Source organism: Chiloscyllium plagiosum, unplaced genomic scaffold, assembly GCF_037043375.1.
Source record: "Chiloscyllium plagiosum isolate Xiang-an unplaced genomic scaffold, Cpla_swu_hap1 HiC_scaffold_16, whole genome shotgun sequence".
In the NCBI taxonomy this organism is placed as follows: Eukaryota; Metazoa; Chordata; class Chondrichthyes; order Orectolobiformes; family Hemiscylliidae; genus Chiloscyllium; species Chiloscyllium plagiosum.
The window spans coordinates 63637518-63664391 of NW_028270154.1; positions in this window are offsets into that span (position 1 = coordinate 63637518).

Sequence of the window (26874 nt, forward strand, 5' to 3'; positions counted from 1 at the left end):
AACTTGCACCCACAACTCCCCCCTCACTTCCCTCCAAGGCCCCAAGGGATCCTTCCATATCTGTCACAAATTCACCTGCACCTCCACACACATCATTTACTACATCCACTGCACCCGATGTGGCCTCCTATACATTGGGGAGACAGGCCGCCTACTTGCGGAACATTTCAGGGAACACCTCTGGGACACCCGCACCAACCAACCCAACCGCCCCATGGCTGAACACTTTAACTCCCCCTCCCACTCCGCCAAGGACATGCAGGTCCTTGGCCTCCTCCATCGCCAGACCATGGCAACATGACGCCTGGAGGAAGAGCGCCTCATTTTCCGCCTAGGAACCCTCCAACCACAAGGGATGAATGCAGATTTCTCCAGCTTCCTCATTTCCCTGTCCCCCCACCTTTTCTCAGTCCCAACCCTCGGACTCAGCACCGCCTTCTTGACCTGCAATCTTCTTCCCGACCTCTCCGCCCCCACCCCCTCTCCAGCCTATCACCCTCACCTTAACCTCCTTCCACCTATCGCATTCCCAACGCCCCTTCCCAAAGTCCCTCCTCCCTACCTTTTATCTTAGCCTGCTTGGCACACCCTCCTCATTCCTGAAGAAGGGCTTATGCCCGAAACGTCGATTCTCCTGCTCCTTGGATGCTGCCTGACCTGCTGCGCTTTTCCAGCAACACATTTTTCAGCCCTGATCTCCAGCATCTGCAGTCCTCACTTTCTCCAACATAGAAGGCAGGCCATTTCATTGTGTTAATCTGGCTACCAGCAATCTTACCAACAGCAAAAAAAAAATTAATTGCAGTGGTGGCATGAAGAGCCTTTAAATGGTCATTAACTGACCACTTAAAGGTCTGAACTAATGGCACAGTGGGAACACCTTATAGGAGCTATAGGAACTTAATGCCTATCATAACAGGAAGTTGACATACATCCCCCAATGCCAGCCCTCCCACATCTTTCCCATTGATTTTTGGGAGGAGATGATTCCATCATTTGTTTATGAGTATTGATCTGAGAGGCCACGTGAGTGAGAAACAGAATGAGACCAAAGATGTATCCTGGTGAAAATCAGAGGTAATAGTGTATTGGCAGGAAGAGGAACTGTTGATAATTCAGTCAATAAGAATGGAGCCAGACCATTGCTATCCCAAACTGCTGACCAGTGATGGAGAGATGTAGAGCAAGATGTTGTGATCAACCATGTTAATGGCTACAGGTAGTTTGGAAAGGACAAGAAAGGATAGCTTGTCTTTTTCGTAGTCATGTAAGGTATGAAAAGTCATTGATTAACGTTGTCTCATTGCTCAAACAAGGTCAGAAACCTAGTTGTACAGATATGGAGTTTTGGGAAAGGTGGGCAGAGGTTTGGGAGGTGCCAATATGTTCAAGGACTTGGTGAGCATTTTGTAAGGATGTACAAGCTGGACTTTCAAAAGTAATTGGAAATTTTCCAAAAGATAAAAATCGCAGGGCTATAGGAAAGGTGAGGCAAAAACACAGAGACTGCTGGGAATCTCAATAGATTTAGCAGGATCTGTGAAGAGTGAAACAGAAGAAATGTTCCAATTGTTCTTCACACTCTGGTACACCTCTTCTTCAGAATAATTCTGAAGAACAGTCATATCAGGCTCAAAACATTAACTCTGTTTTACTCTCTACACATTTTGCCAGACCTGGTCAGTTTCTCCAACAGTCTTTGTTTTTGCTTCAGATTTCCAGCAACCACAAAAAATGGAGAATGGGATTTGCCCTTGTAGACCTCTTGTCGAAATCTGTCAGAGACTTGATAGGTGAAATAACCATTCATAACTCTGTGATTTTGCCACAAGCTCTTCTCTGTTTCTCTTTCTATGAACAGCTTGCCCTCTCTACAATCTCCCTGTTGTGGTGCAGAGCATAGAAGCTGCAGCACACATAATTGGAAATGGTCTGACCAGAACCCTTAAAGTGAGAACCAAAGACATGCCAAACTGCTCCCTGTTGACTTCTACAACTTTAAATAGCAATACAAATCACTGCACACTTCTACACACTCAGCAGCAGCCAGTAGACATCAATCAACAACTAACCTGCAAGTAGTTGATGATCCCTTTAAATAGCTTTGGTGGTAGATCCTTTCTGCTGTATGTTCAGCTGTGTGTGTTTAAGAGAGATTGGTAGCTTGAGCAACAATGTGCAAAATGGCAACCCTGACATCAAACTGAAATTAGATATTATGCTTGTGTCATTATCTAACTTCTTTCAGCAATGGTCTTAAAGTCCTCAGCAAAAAGGCAATATTACTAGACATGCTGGAAGTGGGAAAGCTTATTGCAAATGCTACTGAGGTACCAAAACAGCATCCATATCACTAAAAGTGCCGGCAGTATGGAGCCAGCATTTGACACCATAATACCGAAAACAATAATATGTTGTTTCATAAATTAATGAAACAATGCAACTCCAGAGTAACTGTAATGCAATCCAAGAAGCTGTCCGGTTCCCAATCCACAAGGTGGAAACTTGCCAATTTCTTTGTCCAGTTTGCTTTTTCATTCAATTGTTACACCAACGATATTATGATTCATTTTAAAATTTAAACCAGTGTGAATATGTGCAGTTATGCTACAATTCATGCAAGTATATAGAAATGTCTTTGAATAATAAAGTGCTGAAAGTATTCATTCATGTCTTTGCAATAATGTTTTATACTTCATTGTGAGCTACGTTTGTGCAAAATACATTGAAACATGGATCTTGTGAGCAAGTTATACATATTTACATAGCAGTGTAAGGGGTTAACGGTAGAAGGTGAAATATGGTCTGCTGTATTTTTCATAGGGGTGTTGTGGATGACTTACTTTCCTGTTGGCAGGTAAAAAAAAGCTGACTGGCAAGAATGCTTCTGCATAAATTAGAGCCTAAAATGCCTTTCTATGTTAAGGGTCAATGAGGCAACTGAGTAACTCATGCAAAAGTTCAGAGATCACGTGTGGTGGGAACTGATATACAATATAGGAACACACCTGTGGTAATCAGTAATTTCAATGTGTTTTGTACTAGTATAAATGATTATAAAGATTGTCTTAATTACCTTGGTATGTTTACTTAAATGTGTGATGTGGACTTGTCATGACATATGTATAATGTTTTGTCAACTATCATTATCTAAGCAATGAGGGATCAGAAACTATTGTTCACTGGTAAGGTGGGGAATCTGTGAGGATTTATGAATTGACATCTTTTGCCACCTAATTTAGCGTTATGTCCTACTAATTGAATGGATTTTGTTTAAAGTTGTAAGCAACTGCTAATGTGTTACGGGAGAACAAATGCAGTTGAAACTAGCACAATCACACATCTGATAAGGAAACACCACAGTAGTGGTGTTTCCTCCAAATCATGACCACTATCTGTGATTGCCTGAAACAATGAAAAAGCAGAACTGGTAAACAGAAAGCTTAACTTGATCAAGCAATCAAGTCAGAATGAAAACAGTATACCAACTGTCAGATAAGGGAAGACAAAACTAAGTGCTAATGATAAAAGTTTTGATGGACCGTGGATTATGGTGTGACTGAAAGGGATCTAAGAACATAGATAAAGCAGCTTCCAATTAGAAAGATCAATATGCAACACTAAAGAGACAGACAGAGAGATGAAATGGGATAATACTGTTTTACTTTGCTGTATGCTACTGCTTAAACACTTAATTGTATTAATGCTTGTGCTTGTAATACAGGACTTTTGTAGAGGTAGCAGATGGCTATACACAGTTAGGAAGGTAGACGTGATCTACCATCCATTGTTGTAATATTCATCTGAAATAGAATCAGAAGTGAATATTTAAGCAACACTACTAGCAGGTGTCTTTGTTCACCATTCTGTACTACTTCAATCTGCAATTTGAAAATGAATCAACCCAAATTTAAAATATCTAAGTCATGAAGAATGTACACTTGCTTCTTACGTACATTCTTAAAATATTTAAGTAACTTTGCAAGAAATTGTTTGTGTCAATACAATTTCAAATGATCATGAAACATAACTGAGTATGAATGAATAGTAGAATCAACGGATTGAAATTTAATTGCACAGTGTCATTGACTTCAAATACGTACTTTCTTGAGTGAATGAATGATTTTATTGTCACACGTATTTTACAGTGAGAAATACAGTAAAATATCATGAAAAGCTTTTCCGTTGTCATCACAATCCAGCACCATTTTCATACATATGGACGGAGTGCTTTGAACATAAGCGATATTGCCTATTTAATTTCAACTTGTCAATCTTATGACATTAAGTCTCAAAGTTGTGGATTAGTTGTCAGCTCCATAGAATTGATGAAATAAAAGTAAAATATTGCAATGCTGGACATCTGAAACAAACACAGAGAATAATGAGTATTGTTTTCTCCAGCATTCTCTGTGTTTGTTCTTTGGAAATGACAACTTGACAGAAGTAAAACCCCAGTCATCAGTGATTTTACAAGGGCTGCCAAAATTTTGGGTGGGTGTAAAAAAGCTGAGATGGCATTCCTGCATCAGGCCCTGAGGCTGAGGGTGCATGCCCCAGAGAGGTGACCATGAGCATAAATTGCACCAACAGTCCCTGGATGGATTTCTTCTCCATTTCATGAAATTTATGGCCATAGGCTCAGATGTTAATATGTGTCGTTTTTCGATGCCTCTGATCCCCAGCAGCTCCCATCTCTCCCAGTGGTATTACAGAGAGTGCCAGTTGTCTGATTGCTTGGTAGGTCTGAAGGTGGCTAAAATCACTGAGCTGGATATGCTGCTGGTGGTGCTTCCTCAGGATCTACTTTTCTGCTTTACACCAATGCCCCAGCGCCTGAGGGAAAATGCAGCCAACCCTGATAACTAATGATTTTTTACTGTGTCGGTCAGTGTATGGAAACAGGGCAGGTGTTACAAGTAAACTTACAACAGAGTCTAGTGTCTACTTAATCAGTGAACAGAATTCATGACCAACACTCTCAGTGAAAGTAAAATTATGTCTCGCAAAATATGCAGCAAGTGGGATATAGTTATACAAGTTTCTTTGACAAAATTAATGTCGCTCACAGCACAGATTAATGAAGTATTAAACAACTCCATTCTCATCTAGACTTGTGACATTGTATGAAACCTTTGTTTTATACTTGTCAGTTAAAAGAAAAGTTTACTTCAGGAAAAAAAATTGAAAAACATGTTTTGGCCTTTTGCATATGAAACACACAGTAGTAGAAATTGCACTGAAGGAAAACTACATAACAATGATGATGCACAGCTGTCCTGGCTCTTCACACTCCTAAACAACCAAAAGGTTTGCTCTTCCTTCAAGATAGTGATCTGTTAAGGTGATTTAATTCACCATCTGACATAATCCTGAAAAAATGGGCGGTACTTTGGATTTTGTTCAATAATTATTGGTTTGCCAAAAACATCCCAGACAGGTTCTAACCCACTGACACTCTTGCTGTTTGTATAGTATGACGTCCAGCATCCCTCATGGAGTATTAAATTATTTTCTAACATGTATTAACTGTGGAATTGAATAACAGTTGATTACGTGTACAGGTTTAATTGTGCCAGTAGCAAAAGCTGTGCAATAAACTTGTTTGCAGATTTTATTACATTTTAACAATTTCAATCTGTCTCTTAAAGTTTGCTTCCCAGCTCAGTTTATATTCTATCTGTCTTGGGGGTACTTAAGAGGCAGCTGTGAGAATTGTCTTCCTATCATTCTTTTGCTCACTGTTAATAATCTGACATGTCCCACAGCTCTTTTACATTAGTGCTGCATAGACCCAATCTGTATTTGAATATTGTTCACTCCGTATAATGCATCATATGTCAATGTGTACCCTTCTGACCATATGCAGAAGTCCACAATCTTCAGATTCAACTCAGCACAATATTGCATCCATATTTCCAAATGGATCGTGCAAGGTGCTTCATGGAATCATAGCAAAATCTGACATTATACAAATGATGATATCTTGAAAAAATGTTGATTTATTTTAACTGATATAGATCACATTGGTTTCTAACCATGGTCGATCATGTTAAATATACACACTATTGCATGTGAACAAAACTAAACTAAATTATACAACTAAAACCAAACACAAATTGGAAAATGTTTGAAATAATGTGCAACTGATACACATGTGAAGTTTAGCATACATGTGAGGAAATAACATAATAACATAGCCTTTAGAGATAAGAAGTAGTGACAGGCATTTTGCCAATGGAAGAGGACAACATTTACAAAATTATTTACACTGTGCTGATGATTTGTTTCTGCAGGACTGGTAAGGTGTATTGGTATAATAGTGCCATAGAAGATGTACACAACATTCCAATGAATTGAAAGCTAAATAGTGAACTGATAGTTTATGTATTATCCAAAAGCGCAAGAATGCAGAAAGCTTATGCCCTGAAGTTTTGTAATGCTAAATGAATGCCATATGTTCCACACTTCGAATAACTAGGGCAAATATTTCCCACATTAGAATAATTTCCCTCCCAGTCCACAAAAGCATCACAGTTCCAAATGTGGTGGTGAATGATTGATTTATTGTGTCTCATATCTAATTATTTAGCCTGCAAGATTTATGCAGTCATTTAAAATTCAAAGCAAAGCTCTAAATTTAAGAAATGAAATTGATCATTAACAACTGCTGGGTAGTTTAATTACTATCTAGGATTATGCACGATATATGGCTCAGAAACAAGTCGTTCAACATCGCCAGCAATGCTGGTATTTGTACTCCACTCAAGTATCTGCCCATCTTTCTTCATCTAAATCTATCATTGTAACTCTCTGTCTTCTTTTCACTCATATGCTTTTCTAGCTTCCCCTCAAATTCAAATAAAATATTTACTTCAATCAAATTATGGCCAAAGCAGACGTGATGGGTTTAATGACCTTCTGCACAGTAACAATTCTGTTATTGTGTGTTCTACATTCTCATCATTCTTTGGGTAAAGAGTTTATATCTGAATTCCCCATTATGGACAATCAAATGTTGGATCATGAGATGCATTTGGGGTCAGAAGCTCCCTCTTCAACTGTGACAACAATAGTGAGTGTGCAATGGAGACTCTGCAATGTGTCTATCCTTGGATCAGCTCTGAGAGGCACATGCGTGTTGCTTTTCTTGCTTCCATCTAGTGGTTTTGGCTTTATGAAATCAGGTCCAAAACCCAACCTCTATCTCTAATGCAGTGTCCAAAATGTTTGGTGAGAAAATCTCACTGTCTGAGCTCTAAGTCCCCACCCACTCTCATGACTGCCCACTCCTCTTTCATAGATCTACCTTGCCCACTTCCACTGTTTTACAAAGTTCTCAAGCCAACTCGTTAATGTAAATTGTGAACAGCAGTCGTCCTAGCACTGACCCTTATTTAACACCATCAACACGTTTTGTCACTCAGAGTAACTACCCCAATGCCTCTGTTTGCTTTCTGACTAGATGCCAGCTATCAAATTTACCTTTTGTCTCCTGGCTCCAGTCGCTGTCCTTTGTCAATAGTCTATGGTGGGCCACCTTACTTAGGGCATAAGCCCTTCTTCAGGCTTATGCCCGAAATGTCGATTCTCCTGTTCCCTGGATGCTGCCTGACCTGCTGCGCTTTTCCAGCAACACATTTTCAGCTCTGATCTCCAGCATCTGCAGACCTCACTTTCTCCTCACCTTACTTAGGCCTTTTGGAAATCCAGATAAGTTACATTTACTAAATTGTCATTGCCTAGTCTCTATGTTACCTTCTCAGAACATTCGGCAAGGATGGTCAAGCAAGAGTTTTCCTTTTGAAATCCGTGCTGATATTCATTACTGTATGTTTACTTCATTTTTAAAATTCTTTAATTTATTTTTAGGAAAAATTCCATTATTTTTCCTACCAGCAATATGAAGTTGACTGATCTATAATTGGAAAGTTCAACTCACCCTTCTTAAATTGACGAGTATGGAATTGCCATTAGTTATCCTTCAGTCAATAATAAGGCCCTGGGGACTATTGCTGAACAAAGAGACCTTGGAGTGCAGGTTCATTGCTTCTTGAAAGTGGAGTCACAGGTAGATAAAGTAGTGAAAAAAGTGTTTGGTATGCTTCCCTTTATTGGTCAGAGTATTGAGTATAGGGGTTGGGAGGTCATGTTGTGGCTGTACAGGTCATTGGTTAGGCCACTTTTGGAATATTGTGTGCATTTCTGGTCTCCTTCCTATCATAAGGATGTTGTGAAATGGTTCAGAAAAGATTTCCAAGGAGGTTGCCAGGGTTGGAGGATCTGAGCTACAGGGAGAGGCTGAACAGGCTGGGGCTGTTTTTCCTGGAGCACCGGAGGTTTTGGGGCTGACTTCATAGAGATTTATAAAATCATGAGGGGCATAGTTAGGAAAAAGTCTTCTCCCTGGGGTGGGGGAGTCCAAATAGACAAAATATTTTCCCTGGGGTGGGGGAGTCCAGAACTAGAGCGTATAGGTTTAGGGTGAGAAGGGAAAAATTTAAAAGGGACCTAAGGGGCAACTTTTCCAGGCAGAAGGTGATGCGTGTATGGAATGAACTGCCACAGGAAATGGTGGAGGCTGGTACAATTACAACATTTAAGAGGCATTTGCATGGATATATGAATAGGAAGTGTTTGGAGGGATATGGGCCAAGTGCTGGCAAATGGGATTAGCTTAGGTTAGAATAAGTAGTTGGCATGGATGAGTTGGACAAGCATCTGTTTCCATGCTGTACATCTCTATGACTCTATGACTACACTTTTTTTCCAGTGAATTATTAACCATGTAGAGTTAAATGCCTTTGCCATTTCTTCCCCAGTTTATTTCATAGATTGAATTCACACAGGTCAAAAAGTTTGTTTTTTGAGTTTGATTTGGGTGTTGAATGCATCCCTTTTTAATTTAAAAAAACATGTATCTTATTGTTCATATCATGTCTATTAATTCAATCTCCTTATAATTACTGAAACAACATAATAAATTCATATTTCTGCCAGCTCTATATAATATGGTATGCTTTCTATCCCTTAAAGATTCGGTTCCCATCCTGGTCTTATGCTGATAAGACTGTGAATGGCTGGGATAGAGTGGAAAGTATGAGGCTTTCTCCCAGGGTGGAACGTCAATTACCATGGGACACAGGTTCAAGGTGTGAGTGGGGAACTTTAAAAGAGATGTGCAAGGCAGGTTTTTAACATGTAGGTTGGTGAGTGTCTGGAATGCATTGCCAGAGGAGGTGGGAGCTGACACAATAGCAGCATTCAAGAAGCACCTGGAAGAATACCTGCTCATGAAGAGGAAGGGAATAGAGGGATACTGATCCTGTAAGTGAAGGCAGTTTTAATACAGAAGGGCAAAATGTATCATCGCAGGTTTGCAGGGCCAAAAGGCGGATCGTGTGCTGTACTGTTCTTTGTTCTTTCTTCTTGTTATTTTATTGGTTTGCTTGTAAAAATATTTTACAAATTCATTTTATCTTCCTTGATAAATTTAATTTCATAGTTCCTTTTTCTCTTCTTAACTGTTCTTTAAATTTCTCTCCCAATCTCTATTCGCTTGTAAAATATACTCCTCTCTTGATAATGTACTTAATGTATACTTTAGAATTAATTGATCCTTTATTGCCTATATTCATCCATCGAGTTTCAATAGTGTTTTGTTTGTTCTTTCTTTTTAGAAAATATTTCTCCAGCTCTCTATCGAATACTGTAATTTCCAGATCATCGTTTGGCAGTATGGTTGCCCATTTACTAAGTTCGATTGTCAGTACTGCAAAATCAGATCTTCTCCATTATCTTAACTTGCGTTTCATGATATATCTGTCCTTGGTTCTCATCATCATAAAGCTTCATATAATCACATACTTCTATTATGCTTTATCTGTAAAATCACTCTTTTTGAGATCTTTATATTTAGAAATTTATGAAACATTGATAAATTACAAATAATTGTACAGTTTTATACAAATATCTATTACATAGGAGTTTTGGGGATACGTTGGAATTGGGGTTGTGTAAGGTAGCTCAGTTGGTTGGGTGTTCAATTCCCATGTTAGCTGAGGTATTCTCAGGGCTGGGTGCCTTGTCTTGTCCCTTTAAGTGGAAGACAAATGCAAATCACCACTAAAAAGAAATGCCATGGAAATAGCTCAGGATGAAGCATGAGCTTGAGCTAAATATTTTTCTTCAGGCACAATTATTTGATGTCCAATAATTTATCAGGGATTAAGTTGGAAAGATAATTTTGTACAATTTTTGAATTGAAATTGAGAACTGGGGATGAAGTCCTACAGAACCTAGTACGGATGGAAAAGGTAAGAAGAGAAAACAAAGTCAGTCAGGAGTTCATGATGTGGTTACATCAAGTTAGGGTTATAACAAAGCCAGAAGATTCTAGAACAAAAGTAAAATCTCAGGATTTCTGGTAGGAGGTGATGAATGCAGCAAATTATGAATAAAGTTTGGGTGGAATTTTTTTAGTGGCAGGTTTTCCTGCCAAACTACTGTTGAAAATTAATGGAGATGGCATCTGCGTCAATCAGAGTTGCCCGCAGCAATTATTGATTTGAGAAGCGTCACTTGGGTGGAGGATCCCCCTTAGAGAATTGCTGACTAAGCTGATTGGGCCAACAACTCAGTTGCCCCAGCAGTGCATCTAAGACTGGAACTACAGGCACCCCCAAAGTCAAACAGCAGAACACTCAGGGAAGTCTGAAATTCCACAGCCAGCAGTCAAAGCTTTTCAGAGGATGGGTGACAGGTGTAAGGGGTGTGGCTATGATTTGATGGGCACTCAGAGAGGGACCTTGTTGGGAGATGGAACCCAATCTCAAAAAAGAGATGTGTAATGGGAGTGCAATTTTCCTCCCAGCCAACCCCTCCCCAACCACATGAGACTTCTGTCCCCTTCATGAATTCCTTGTGTCAGACTCAAAATTGAGACTGGGGAGGTAAATGGCCCTCAAATGGCCATTAATTGGACATTTAAAGGCCTCAATTGGGCAAAAGTGTTTGGACCAATCCATAATTTGCCCACTCACATCTTTTAAAGTCCAATGTGCATCTGAGGAAATATAATCAGTCTTGAGCAGTCCCACATGGTTCCTGACACTCGCCCTGGATATGGCAGACACAGAGATGTCAGCACGCCATTGTGCAGACAGGGACCTGGTGGTCCTGCTGGATGGAGTAGTATCAAGTCTTGTGCTCTACTATCCTCACTAATGCATGCAACACCTCCCCTCATTTGCTATCACCAATCCAAACTCCCAACATTGCTAACCTTGTACATTCTCTTCCTTACTCACTTACCTGGGACACCTACCACTTGCACTAAAAGTGATGGCTATGCCACCGACTTTCTTTTCACATAACAAAAACAAAAGTTGCTGGAAAAGCTCAGCAGATCTGGTGACTCTTCCTCAGAACTTGCTCAGTTTGGAGGAAGGGTTTCTGGACCTGACATGTTAACTGTGATTTCTCTTCACAGATGCTGACAGACCTGCTGAGCTTTCCCAGCAACTTTTGTTTTATTTCCTGATCTATAGCATGCATAATTCTTTTGGTTTTCATTTCACATAATACTTCCTTCTCTCTCATTCGCCATCACCCCCACCCCCATCGGCTCCCCCACCTCCAGCAGTAGGGGAGAAGCATCCCTTATGAGGACATCATTCTGATTTTGCCCATCCTGAGTGGCTGACTGTGTCGAAGCCTCTGGAATATAATCACAGGCTACCTTTGAGTTACTGCGCTGAAAACCGCCGAACAAAGGCTATCCTCTTGACTGAGTCCTGCTAATTACCATGAAAAGCTTCTTGTCTTTACGTTTGTGCTAAATGGCAAGGCAAGACAGAAGTATATAGAGGCCAATATTTCAGGTTGAGGAGACAAAGGGAAAAAAGTGAGGGAAGACAATGCAGGCAAGAATGCTGCTCAGAGTGGGTGAGTGCTATGACAACAAGGTAAGTGCCTGGATATGCAATCTACTCCATTCTGTGAGCTAGGTGCATGTTGCTTAGCAAACAGTGTCCTAGCTGCAGCTTTACAATGATAGTCGCCAGTGCAGCCCAAGCTGCAGCATTGAAGTGCAAAAGCAGTAGGTACCATGTTGGTTCTTCAAGGCTGGTACATATTGGATGCAATGTTTGGGAATGTAAAGTGCAAATGGAGTGTGCCCTGAAACGTTGGTGTGTGGTGTCTAACATGGATGCTTGTTGCAGCAAGCAGTGAGGCTAATTCACAAAGTACTCGTTCTGACTTCTGTGTCATGTTTTCTTGAGGTCCGGCTAATTTGGTGATTTTGATAAGGTAACTAAACATTAATGAGACAATTTGGGACATCAACAAGGCATATAACAAACAATGTTTCCCCTTGAATGGCAACACCATTACCATTAGTGAGAAATTTGCTAAACTACTTGTCAAAAGCATAAAAGATGGAGTGAGTCTCTCCTGAGCTTGGCCATGACAGACTTCTCATTTGATTCTGTCACAAGTCCAATCATTGCTCATATTGTTCAGCCCCTGTATGACTCTACTCAATAAGTTTTATTTCTGAACCAATTCAGGAGTTTAAGACATATTAGAAAGATTTCACAAAATACAGGGTTGAAATGCTGGAGCAGAAAATGAATGGCATGAAAAAATAATCAAAACAGCTTTAAAAATGATGAAAAGAGAAGAGAAAATACTTTGATGAGAATGTTGAAGGATATGGACTTATTGTCCTTTGGTGCTCTCGCAAGGTTCTCTAGTGCAATCCAAGATATTAATTTTGACCCTCTCCAGTTACCCAAATGAACATGCATCTTGGCAACAAATGCTAGCAAACATGATATTAATTTCCAGATCTGAGATGATAATACAGTCTACCTTCCACTAGACATAACCCCACAGTGCTGTGTGACTGCCCATTTAACATTGAGCAGTGGAAAAGCCAATACCTTCTCCAGCTCAACATCAGCAAGATAGAAGTCATATTTCAATTCTTAGCAGGAACATCTTGCTACGACTTTGATTTCATCTCCTTTCTGAACAGCTTAGTCAGACTGAATCCAATAGTTTGCAACCCTGTTATCAAGCTTGTCTCTGAATAAACTTCAAGTTGCATATCTGGTCTTTTCAAAAAATTGATCTGTTGTCAAACACTTTGATTACATCTTTGCAATGTCTGTCACTCCGACTGTTGTTGATGCCTTCTGTCTTTATTAGCTCCAGGATCAGATGTATTCTATGTTGGTCGCCCAAAATTTATATTATACAAAGTCCAACCTAATTAGGAATTGATTGTTCACATTTTCTATTACATTAAGTTCTGTGTTCAATAGCCTTCACTGGCTCCTCACTACACTCCCTGTACATCAATTTCAATCTTTGCAATCTTATCTATAAATCTTTTCATAGCTTTCACTTTTGCACTACTCGTTCTCTGTTCCAGCTTTCATTCTGCCTTTCCAATTCTACTAACTATGCATGGGGAGAAAGTGAGGTCTGCAGATGCTGGAGATCAGAGCTGGAAATGTGTTGCTGGAAAAGCGCAGCAGGTCAGGCAGCATCCAGGGAACAGGAGAATCGACGTTTCGGGCATAAGCCCTTCTTCCTGAAGAAGGGCTTATGCCCGAAACGTCGATTCTCCTGTTCCCTGGATGCTGCCTGACCTGCTGCGCTTTTCCAGCAACACATTTCCAGCTACTAACTATGCATGGTAAGTGATAGAACCTTTAATCAACAAAAACTCACCTCAACTAATCTCTTTGGACTCTTAAAATTTTAAGTCTTTGCCTGTACCTTCAAAGTTTTGTCTTTCTTCTTAAAAATTTGGACAATTGTTTTGATAAGCAGTCTGTATAAATGCAATTTAGAAGTGGATATGAGTAAAAATAAGAGATGATGACTACTATTCAAATTTCCAAGTGACATGAACAAACTGGGAATAATCTGAATTTGTGCAATTTAAAAATCAGGTGATCAGACATCATCCATTAGTATTATCTGAAATTGGTAGCAGATTGCAATGGAGATTATTGAATAAAGAATCAGTTTACTAGTTCTTAGTGATCCTACTGGTATCTCACTTGGTCTGTTGGACAGGTATTGTACATACTCTTGTATTATTACTTTGAGTAATGCTACCAGACCTTGAAATGCTGAAACATCTTTGTCTGTAATCTTTGGGGTGCAGTGGTGTTGCTCGGTGAGTGTGTCGGGTTATTTTCCTCTGTAGAAAAACTGTAAACATATGTGTTGTACTTATTAATGTGCATGTTTCACATTGCTTCAAGGCATACAAGTTCAGTTTGAATTATGTTGCAGTTGTTTTACAGTAACTAAACACATGGAATGAAATTCATTCAAGCTGTTATTTTCAGGATGACCACTTATCTCATCTTTTCTGGAGATCTTCTGTCTATATCTTTCCATCTCTTAGCCCCTGAACCCCACACAGCCAGCTTCAACCAACTTCCAGGTATCCATGAGCGAGACCTCCCTGGCAGACTCTTTGTTTCAGCCTGTTCCTGTCCCACTGAATTCAGTTATTCTGATTTATTCAACTTTTCATCCCATGTTTAGTCTCTTTCCATTTACATTCATGATTCTTCTGCTGCTTTATGTTGAAAGGTCTAGAATTGGGTGCCTGCCTAAATCCCAGTTATACCTCTTTCTTTGTGGGGTTTGTCAAATATTCCTTGTTTCAGTCACTCTTGGATTATACACGCAACTCTTCTTCCGATATGTTGATCATGTCATATGTGCTGTTACCTGCCCTTGCTTCAAATTTCCATCTTTCTCTCCCCTTCACCTGTTTTGTCTCTAACTGTTCCCTTCCCATCTTTGATATCACTTTTTCCATCTCTGGGGATAGGCTGGTCATCAACATCCATTACAAATCTATCGACTTCCGAAGTTATACCAGCTACACTTCCTCACACCTTGCTTCCTGCAGCCATTCCCAGTTTCCCAGTTTTTCCATTGCCATCTCTTCTGATGATGTCACCTTTATCAGGGTTGTCTCTGACATATCTTCTTTCTTCAACCAAGTACTTCCTGCCCCATTGTGGTTTCAGTGCTGTGCAATCCATCTTCCACATTTCTGCCATCACCCTTTCCCTTTATTCCCAAACACTGAAATATTTCCCATTGTCCTCAATTTCCACTCCACCATTCAAATGATTATCTTCCGTACTACCTCCAGCAGGATACTATCACCAAACTCATCTTCCCCACCACTCTTAGCATTCCATGGAGACTGTTCCCTCTTGACACCCTTGTCCACTCGTCCATCACTCCTAACACGTCCTCACTCTATCATGACACCTTTCCATGTAAGTACAGAAGGTGTAACACTTGTCCAATTACCTCAACTCTCCTCACTATCCAAGACCACAATCTCACTTTCCAGATGAAGCAGCATTTTTATTGTATTTCTTCCCATCTAGTCTACTGCATTCACTGCTTGCAATGCAACCTCCTTTACATCGGAAAGATCAAATGTAGAATCGGTGACCGTTTTGACGAACACCTTAACTTTGTCCATTGGAATAACCCTGACCTTTCAGTTGCTCGCCATTTCAATAAACCACCTTGCTCTTATTCTAACGTTTCCTTCCTGTGCCTGCTAAAATGTTCTAATGAAGCTCAACACAAGCTGCAGGAACAATACCTCATTTTCCACTTTGGCGCTTTATATTCTGGGACTCAGTATTGAGTTCCACATTATCCACATAGACCTTCCAATCAAGCCAATCATGCATCCACCTCTCCATGCTTTAGCAAAACTAATTCTGTTCAGCTATGGCAGACACATTACTTAACCATACTGATACATTCTGTGCTCTTTTTTGCAGTAGAAGGATGCCTACACCAGACTGATGTCTCAAAGTATCAACAAAGAACTACTAGGCATCTATCTCCTCAGCTCCCTCCAATAAATAGCCAGGGATCCTGAGCATCAGTGCATCAGATGGCTAATGATACATTTCTGCCTTGTTCAGCTTCTCCCCCTTACCTTTGTATTCAATGGTGCCATGAAATGAAAACTACCTACGCAGTGACTGTGGAGCTTCTGTTCCCATCTCTTCTTTCCACCGTGCTCTCTACTCTTACGCTTTTGTGCTTTCAGAAAGTCCAGACTGCAAGTTGCTCAATCATCACATCCTCTGGGGATGCGTGAACAGAAGACAACAACTCTGAGGAAGAAGCACCGGGGTAACACGGTGGCTCAGGGGTTAGCACTGCTGCCTAACAGCACCAGGTTCCCGCCTCGGGTGACTGTCTATGTGGAGTTAGCGTGGGTTTCCTCTGGGTGCTTTGGTTTCCTCCCACAATCCAAAGATATACAGGTGAGGTGAATTGGCCATGCTAAATTGCTCATAGTGTTAGGTGCATTACTCAGTGGTAAAATGTAAGGAAATGAATCTGGGTGGGTTACCCTTCAGATGGTCGGTGTGGACCTGTTCAGCTGAAGGGCCTGTTTGCACATTGTAGGGAATCTAATTATCTGACCTCAGCTTGACAGGCTCTGGTTCAGGTAAAGGCACTGCGCAAGAACGAGGGGAAGGTTTAAACTTATGACCTGCATGGAGGCATTTCTACACATAAAGAGGTTGTAGAGGTTTGGAACTCTCTCCCACACATGTAGTTGATGCTAGATCAGTTGTTAATGGGATATGGTCCAATATAGAGTTAGGCCACAGTTTAGCCATGATCTTTTTGAATGATGCAATAGGCTTAATGGGCTAAATGGCCTACTCCATGTCCATGTGCATGTTTCACATTGCTTCAAGGCATACAAGTTCAGTTTGAATTATGTTGCAGTTGTTTTACAGTATGTGCTGAGTATAGTGTTAATTGTTTCTGTGTTTTATTGTAATGGCCCATTTACTATGATGCTCACTGTACTTGATTGCTTAAGCCTAAGTGTGAACTCAGAAAAATTAAACAAACTGAAGAAAGAACTGAAACCAGAGCTATACCATGGAGTAGATATTTTATGATATTATGAATGAGGTTCATTGTACACAGCAAGCTGGTGTATCATCTCTGCATAAATCAGAAGCTAATAACATATATAACAAAATGTGCAATTAGGATGGATGGGAAAGTTTAACTGGAGAGTAGAGAGTTTGGAGAAGATTTGTAGCTCAGGCTGAGGTTCTGGATCTATGTTCGCTTGCTGAGCTGGAAGGTTCGTTTTCAGATGTTTCATCACCATACTAGGTAACACATCAGTAAGCCTCCAGTGAGGCACTGGGATTATGGCCTGCTTTCTATTTATATGTTTAAGTGTCCTTGGGTTGGTGATGTCATTTCCTGTGATGTCACTTTCTGTGGTGATGTAATTTCCTCTTCTATTTCTCAGAGGGTGAGAGATGGGATCCAAATTGATGTGTTTGTTGATAGCATTCTGGTTGGAATGCTTTTAGGAATTCCTGTGCATCTCTCTGTTTAGCTTGTCCTAGGATGTATGTGTTGTCCCAGTCAAAGTGATGTCCTTCCACATCTGTATGTAGGGATACTAGTGGTAGTGGGTCAGGTCCTTTTGTGCCTAGTTCATGTTCACGTATCCTGGTGGCTAGTTTTCTGTCTGTTTGTCCAAGGTAGTGTTTGTTACAGTTCTTGCAGGGTGTTTTGTCAATGAAGTTAATTTTGCTCGTTGCCTGTATAGGGTCTTTTGAGTTCATTAGCTGCTGTTTTAGTGTGTTGATGGGTTTGTGGTCTACTATAGGAAATCACATCAAAGGAAATGACATCACCAACCCAAGGAAACCTAAACATATAAATAGAAAGTGGCCATAACACCAATGTTTCACTGGAGGCTCACTGAGTGTGATACCTAGTATGGTGACGAAATGTCTGAAAACAAACCTTTCAGCTCAGTGAGCAAACTTACATCTAGAACTGGAGAGTATTTATTTTTTGAAGGGAGATCCACCTGTGACATGGATTGATGGATTTTGTAGTTCAAGACCTACATCCTCATGTAGCTATGAATCATAGGGCACAAATGGGTCCCAGTCACCAGGGTTTAGATCAGCATGTGGAAATCTGCAGAGATGAGATGAGTAATGCAGCATGGCAAAATGCTGAAAGGGATGTTCGCTGATGATTGTTCAATACTGTTCACTACCCCTCAGTTACTGAAACAGTCTATGGTCCATAGACAGCAGGATTTATATCTTATCCAGGCTTGAGCTGACAAGTGCTCATTAATCATGCCACACAAATGCAGGCAATGGCTATCTCCAATAAGACCGAATATAACTGTCATCCCCTTACAATCATTGGCATTATCATTGTTGAAGTCCTCATTCTCAACAAACTGGGGGATTACCGAAAACTGAATTGTACTAACGGACTACAAGAGCAAATCAGAGGCTCCTATACTGAGAAACTCATTCCTGACTCCACCAAGTCCCCATTTGCAAGGCATAAATGAAGAATGTGATGGAATACTCCCCACTTACCTGGGCAAGTGCAACTCCAACAACTGGCTTCCTGTTTAACATGTTCAAGGAATAAAGAGCCCACATGATTGACACCACTTCAACAAATATTCAATCCTTTCATCACCAATGCTGAGTTACAGTAATGTGTACCATCTACAAGATGCATTGTAGAAATTTACCAAAGCTCCCCAGACAGCATCTTCCAAATCCACAACTACTATAAACTACAAAGGCAAGGGCACACCACCACTTGCAGGTCCCTATCCAAGCCACCTACTATGCTGATTTGGAAATATATCACTGTTCCTCCATGTTGCTGGGTCAAAATCCTGGAAGCCTTCCCTAACAGAACTGTGGGTCTACCTACAGCATGTGACCTGCAGTTGTTCAAGAAGGCACCCCAACACCACCTTCTCAATGGCAACTCGGAGTGGATAGTAAATGCTGGCCCAGCCAGTGATGCCTACGTCCCATGAATATATTTTGAAAATGTAAATTGAGATTCTTGGTGCATTGACAGGCCTTCTGAATAGCCTCTAGTCACTGGCTGAGAGTGTGCCAGAGTCCAATTCCACCATGGTGTAAGGACATTCTGTAGTTTTGAGATTTTGAAACTGACATAACACTTTTCGATTGACTTATGATGGAAGTGTCTGCTGGCCACTGCCCCAGGAAAGACACCTGCTCAGGGTAGGAGCTCAAACAGAGATCATGAGAACTCTGGCTGCTGATAATGCAGACTAAACCTGGTACCATTATGGTTGCAGATTTCTGTTAACATCAAGATAATGTATAAGCTCCAACAGCACATCAAAAAAACGTCCTGCACCAGATTATCATGACTGTTGAGGTGATATGTTGAGGAATATGAGGTGTGTAGCTGAGATTATTAAGAATGCTGTGATTGTGAATATATTCAAGAAGGGGGAGACAAAACTGAATATGGTAACTGCAAAGGGGACTCCTGTTGTCTGCCACAGGGAAGACCATTGCAAGACCATCCTTAACCTTGTCCTCCTGGTGCCTGAGGAACTTGTTTTACAGTTGTAGTGCAGTTTTCACACATTGAGAAACCACAGATATGAACTTCATTGCTTGGAAAGTGCTAGCTACAGCCCCAACTAGTTTATATGGCCTTTGTCAATCTTGCAAAACTTTTGACTATGTCAAGTGTAAAGCTTAAGTAGGATTTTCAATAAGTTTGACTGCCCACAATAATTTGTCACTATCCTCTACCTAAACTACAATGGCATGCAACAGGATGAAGGCTATCTCTCTGAAAAGTGGAGTCAAACCAGATTGTATCACTGCACCAATCCTCTTCTCCATTTTCTTGTCTGCACCACTGCATGTCACATCCAGACAATTACTGACAGACGTGAAGCTAATATATAAAATCAAGTGAAACTATTTGACATACACTGTCTTCAACTGAAAACTGAAACCAAAACCACTCCATCCTTAGTCATTGAGCTTCAAAATGCAGATGTCAGTTTTATGTACACTCACTCAGAAACTGAGCTCTAGGTCTTTGTTAACTCCTTCTCTAAAGCTAATAAGAAAATGGGCTTTTCAATAAATACCTGGAAAACGAATATCCTCTTCAAACTACATCCCTCCGTAAGATACCTCTACTCCATCAGTTAAGATCAATGGGAACATCCTTGGAAACATAAGCTATTTCTATATTTGAGGCCTCTCCTGTCAATAAATGCAGGAACAAGCAATAATTCATCTATGTGCTAGCTCAACCTTTCGCCAATTGAGAGAAAAGATTTGTAGAATCCCCACAGTGTGGAAACAGGCCCTTCGGCCCAACAAGTCCACATCGACCCTCCAAAAAGTAACCCACCCAGATCCATTCCCCCACTCTATTACTCTACATTTACCCTTGACTAATGCACCTAACCTACACAGCCCTGAACACTATGGACAATTTAGCATGGCCAACTAATCTGCATATCTTTGGATTGTGGGACGAAAGCGGAGCACCTGGAGGAAACCCACAAGGCACGAGGAGAATGCGCAAACTTCACACAGACAGTCGCCCAAGACAGGAATCGAATCATGTCCCTAACCACTGCTGGTTAGCAAGATAGCAAACCCAAGACTAAGGTCATGATTTACCACCTGACAGTGCTTCCTGTGTTCCATTCTACTTCAAAGATTTGGACAACCCACAGCAGACATCTCAAATAAATGACAAACTACCAGCAGTACCTTCACAAGATCCTCCAAATATAATGGAAATAGAACTTATTTAGAGCCATGTCCTTTCCCAGGCCAACATACCCTAGGAGCTAATCACTCAAAACTAGCTTGACTGGGTGGGATACGGGGTTTGTATATCTGACACCAGACCTCAGAAGCAACTGCTCTACTTGGTGATCAGTCATGTCAGGAGACTTTCAGAAGGAGAGCAGAAAAGATTTAAGGATGTTATCAATGCATCTGTGAAGAGGTCAAAATATACCCACTGACTCATTGGAGACCTTGGTTTATGACTGACCACATTGAGAGACTTTGGTAAATGCAAAGGGTTGAAGGTCAAATGTCATAGAGAATTCGCAAGTCTCCAGACTACCCACCCACCCACCCAACCCTTCAAGCACTACCTGCTTCGCATGTGTCAGAGTCTGCAGATCATGTATTGGACTTAACATCGACGTCAGAACATTTCAAACTGTAATGAACGCAAGTTATTCTTGATCTGGAGGGACTACTGAAGAGGAAGATCCTATGGAATTTAAAATGGCTACTTGGAGCAAACATCTGCTTCATCTCTATGATGACAGCATTTGTGCTCCAGCTACTGTCACTCTCCTTGCTATTGTCACTTCAGCCTAGATTGCAGTTCTCCATATCAAGGACAAGCAGGGCCTGAATTTCAGTTCTCAAGGCCCAAAGCTGCTCGCTCTTTAACTCAAGAAAATCTTGTAATCAACTTCTTACTGGCATGGTAAACACTGGGTATTTTTTTAAAATCAGAGAAATGCAAAGCCTCATGCTGGAATAGAATTTTAAATATTTGTTTTGGTTAACAGAATAAGTTCAAAAGAAGGGAATAGATTTACTCCTCATCTGGTCATATCAACATATACTGCAGACATCTTCTTGACAGAGCTAAGCAGTAAACCCTTTACTTTAACAGATCTATAGTGCATGCATGATGCTGTGGGTGGTTCCATTTGTTTCATGAAAGCCCTCTGATCACAGGTGGTGAGATGGTGGAGATGTTCATGATGAACCAGAAGAGTATCCCTCATTCCCAAAAGGCCATGCTGTTGTGTGCCTTGCTAGCTTGAAGATGCGGTATTGCTTTCCTGTCACGGGATAAAAACACTGTGTTAGTAGGGTATAGCCACTGCACAATTGAATTTCACACCCAGAGAATAGTATTTACATTCATGTTCATGGCCTACATGATTGGTAGGATTGACAATGTCAGTGAGGACATCACTCTTTCTTTCTGATTTCACTGAGGGTGTGTGAACTTCAAACTGGTGAATTAAATTTAACTCTAATGTACAATAATGTTTTGTCCTTTGGTGTCATTCAATTCAACCAGCTTTCTGGTTTTATAAGTTATTTCATAACCTCCTCTGTATAACCTAAAGTAGATTCCACTCCAAACTATATTTATTTATTTCACAGTAACGCACATTAAATACACAACACCTCCAAAAACCTCCTGAATCTCATTCCACTGGTCTATAAAATTAAAAGACCATGAATTAAACTAACACAATGGGCTGAATCTTACCAGATGGGTGGCATGGTGGCTCAGTGGTTAGCACTACTGCCTCACAGTGCCAGGGACCCGGGTTCAATTCCAGCCTCGGGCGACTGTCTGTGTGGAGTTTGCATGTTCTCCCCGTGCCTGCGTGGGTTTCCTCTGGGTGCTCCGGTTTCCTTCCACAGTCCAAAGATATGTAGGTTAGGTGAATTGGTCATGCTAAATTGCCTGTAGGTGCATTGGTTAGGGGTTAGGGGGAATGGGTCTGGTCTTCAGAGGGTCGGTGTGGACTAGTTGGGCCGAAGGGCCTGGTTCCACACTGTAGGGAATCTAATCTAATCTAATCTAATCTAATCTAATATTAGATTAGCTAATGGAGAGAATTCTCAGGGTTTAGATTTACTTGCATTTGGAAAAGCATGCCTAATTAGGGGCAGTCAGCATGCTTTGTGCGGAGCAGTTCATTTTTACTGGGTGCAGAATGTTCTCAAGGGGGAGAAAGGCAAGCAGGAGGTCATTGTACACATTGGAACCAACAACGTAGGAAGGGAAAAGGTTGAGATGCTGAAGGGAGATTACAGAGAGTTAGGCAGGAATTTAAAAAGGAAGTCCTAGAGAGTAATAATATCTGGATTACTCCCAGTGCTACAAGCTAGTGAGGGCAGGAATAGGAGGATAGACCAGATGAATGCACAGCTGAGGAACTGGTGTATGGGAGAAGGATTCATGTTTTTGGATCATTGGAATTTCTTTTCGGGTAGAAATGACCTGTACAAGAAGGACGGATTGCACCTAAATTGGAAGGGACTAATATAATGGCAGGCAGATTTGCTAGAGCTGCTTAGGAGGATTTAAACTAGTAAGGTGGGGGGGGGGTGGACCCAGGGAGATAGTGAGGAAAGAGATCAATCGGAGACTGGTACAGAAGCAAGTCAAAGAGTCAGGGCAGGCAGGGACAAAGCAGAGAACAAGACAGGACTGATAAATTAAACTGCATTTATTTCAATGCAAGGGGTCTAACAGGGAAGGCAGATGAACGCAGGGCATGGTTAGGAACATGCGACTGGGCTATCATAGCAATTACAGAAACATGGCTGAGGGATGGACAGGACTGACAGCTTAATGTTCCAGGATACAAATGCAACAGGAAGGACAGAAAGGGAGGCAAGAGAGGAGGGGGAGTGGCATTTTTGATAAGGGACAGCATTACAGCTGCACTGAGGGAGGATATTACTGGAAATACATCCAGGGAAGTTATTTGGGTGTAAATGAGAAATAAGAAAAGGATGATCACCTGATTGAGATTGTATTATGGACCCCCTAATAGTCAAAGGGAAATTGAGAAACAAAACTTGTAAGGAGATCTCAGTTATCTGTGGGAATAATAGGTTGATTATGGCAGGGGATTTTAACTTTCCAAACATAGACTGGGACTGCCATGGTGTTAAGGGTTTAGATGGAGAGGAATTTGTTATGTGTGTACAAGACAATTTTCTGATTCAGTATGTGGATGTACCCACTAGAGAAGGTGCAAAACCTGACCTACTCTTGGGAAATAAGGCAGGGCAGGTGACTGAGGTGTCAGTGGGGGAGCACTTTGGGGCCAACGACCATAATTCTATTAGATTTAAAATAGTGATGGAAAAGGATAGACCAGATCTAAAAGTTGAAATTCTAAACTGACAAAAGGCCAATTTTGATGGTATTAGGCAAGAACTTTCAAAAGCTGATTGGGTGCAGATGTTCGCAGGTAAAGGGACAGCTGGAAAATGGGAAGCCTTCAGAAATGAGATAATGAGAATCCAGAGACTGTATGTTCCTGTTAGGGTGAAAGGAAAGGCTGGTAGGTATAGGGAATGCCGGATGACTAAAGAAATTGAGGGTTTGGGTAAGAAAAAAAAAGGAAGCTGATGTCAGGTATAGACAGGAAAGATTGAGTGAATGTTTAGAAGAGTATAAAGGCAGTAGGAGTATTACTTAAGAGGGAAATCAAGAGGGCAAAAAGGGATATGAGATAGCTTTGGCCAATAGAGTTAAGGAGAATCCAAAGGGATTTTACAAATACATTAAGGACATAAGGGTAACTAGGGAGAGAATAGGGCCCCTCAAAAATCAGCAAGGCAGCCTTTGTGTGGAGCCGTAGGAAATGGGGGAGATATTAAACAAGTATTTTGCATCAGTATTTACTGTGGAGAAGGATATGGAAGATATAGAATGTGGGGAAGTAGATGGTGACATCTTGAAAAATGTCCATATTACAGTGGAGAAAGTGCTGAATGTCTTGAAACACATAAAAGTAGATACATCCCCAGGACCGGATCAGGTGTACCATGGAACTCTATTGGAAGATAAGGAAGTGATTGCTGGGCGTCTTGCTGAGATATTTGTATCATCGATAGTCACAGGTGGGGTGCCAGCAGACTGGAGGTTGGTTAACTATAGACCAGTGAGCCTGATGGTGGTGGGCGATTTGTTGGAGGGAATCCTGAGGGACAGAATGTATATGTATTTGGAAAAACAAGGACTGATTAGGGATAGTCAACATAGCTTTGTGTGGGGAAAATCCTGTCTCACAAACTTGATTGAGTTTTTTGAAGTGGTAACAAAGAGGATTGATGAGGGCAGAACGGTGGACGTGATGTATATGGACTTCAGTAAGTTTCCCCATGGGAGACTGGTTAGCAAGGTTAGATCTCATGGAATACAGGGAGAAGTAGCCACTTGGATACAGAACTGGCTCAAAGGTAGAAAACAGAGGGTGGTGGTAGAGGGTTGTTTTTTCAGACTAGAGGCTTGTGACCAGTGGAGTGCCACAAGGATCGGTACTTTTCATCATTTATATAAATGATTTAAATGTGAGCATAAGAGGTATAGTTAGTAAGTTTGCAGATGACACCAAAGTTGGAGGTGTAGTGGACAGCAAAGAAGTTTACCTCAGATTACAACAGGATCTTGATCAGATGGGCCAATGGGCTGAGAAGTGGCAGATGGAGTTTAATTTTGATAAATGCGAGGTGCTGCATTTTGGGGAAACAAATCAGAGCAGGACTTATACACTTAAAGGTAAGGTCCTGGGGAGTGTTGCTGAACAAAGAGACTTTGGAGTGCAGGTTCATAGCTCCTTGAAAATGGAGTCACAGGTAGATAGGATAGTGAAGGCAGCATTTGCTATACTTTCTTTTATTGGTTAGAGAATTGAGTACAGGAGTTGGGAGATCATGTTGCGGCTGTACAGGAAATTGGTTAGGCCACTGTTGGACTATTGTGTGCAATTCTAGTCTCCATCCTATCAGAAATATGTTGCGAAACTTGACAGGGTTCAGAAAAGATTTACAAGGATGCTGCTAGGGTTGGAGGATTTGAGCTATAGGGAGAGGTTGAGTAGGCTAATGCTGTTTGCCCTGGAGTGTAGGAGGCTGAGGGGTGAGCTTATAGAGGTTTACAAAATTATGAGGAGCATGGATAGGATAAATAGACAAAGTCTTTTCCCTGGGATGGGGGAGTCCAGAACTAGAGGGCATAGATTAAGGGTGAGAGGGGAAAGATGTAAGGGACCTAAGGGGCAAGGTTTTCACACAAAGGGTGGTACATGTATGGAATGAGCTGTCAGAGGAAGTGGTAGAGACTATTACAATTGCAACATTTAAAACACATCTGGATGGGTATATGAATAGGAAGGCTTTGGAGGGGTATGGGCTGGGTGCTGGCAGGCGGGACTAGAATCCAGTGGGATATCAGGTTGGCATGGACAAGTTGGACTGAAGGGTCTGTATCTGTGCTGTATATCCCTATGACTCTATGCCTCTATGATTGAATTTTTTGAGGAGTTGATGAAGGTAATCGATGGAAGTACAGCAGTGGATGCTATCTTGGACCTCCCAGGATTCCTGATATGACACCATCTTTAAACCCGAGTCATGTATTTGGTTAAGAGTTGGCAGTCCACAATTGCCCTGCATGGTTCATTTCATTTGCCCAGGACATGATGGACAGAGGGAAATTAGTTTTTCATTATGCTGGAGGAAATTTGGAATCCTACTGGATGGGGTGCTGGATAGAGTAGACCTTGAAATATTGGTGTGGAAAACAAAAATGCTGGAAAGGTCAGGTAGCATTCATGGAGAGACAGCAAGCTAATGTTTCAAGTTGAGATGACTCTTCAGAGTCGATGTGCAGTGTGGAGGGGACAGTATTTTTGCAATAGTCGGGGAGGTGGGTGGAATGCTGGGGGAGAAAGGGTGTTGATAGTGCAGATTAAGTGATTGGAATAATCCTCCCCAAACCATACCACCTAACTATTGCATGAATGCTGCCCTCTCCACATTTCACGTCAGGTCTGATGATGAGTAGTCTAGACTGGAAATGATAGCTTGCTCTCTCTCCATAGAACATGCCTTACCCACTATGATTTCCAACATTTTTTGTTTTCAGTACAGATTCCAGCACTTGCAATAATTTGCTCCTACATTGAAGTGTTGGTGACTGATGAATGTTCAGAGGAACAAGTAGTGTCTGTAGGTTACTGCTCTGACTTTCATGTCAGGAATTGTTGCCATTGAGCTTCTATCCGGTGGGTAAGAGAACGAAAAACCTGCATATCAATGAGGCAGGATGTTGTAATAATAAGGATGTTAATGCATACTAATGCATGCAAGTAGGCCTTTTGCCACTTCCTTATAAGAATGCGAT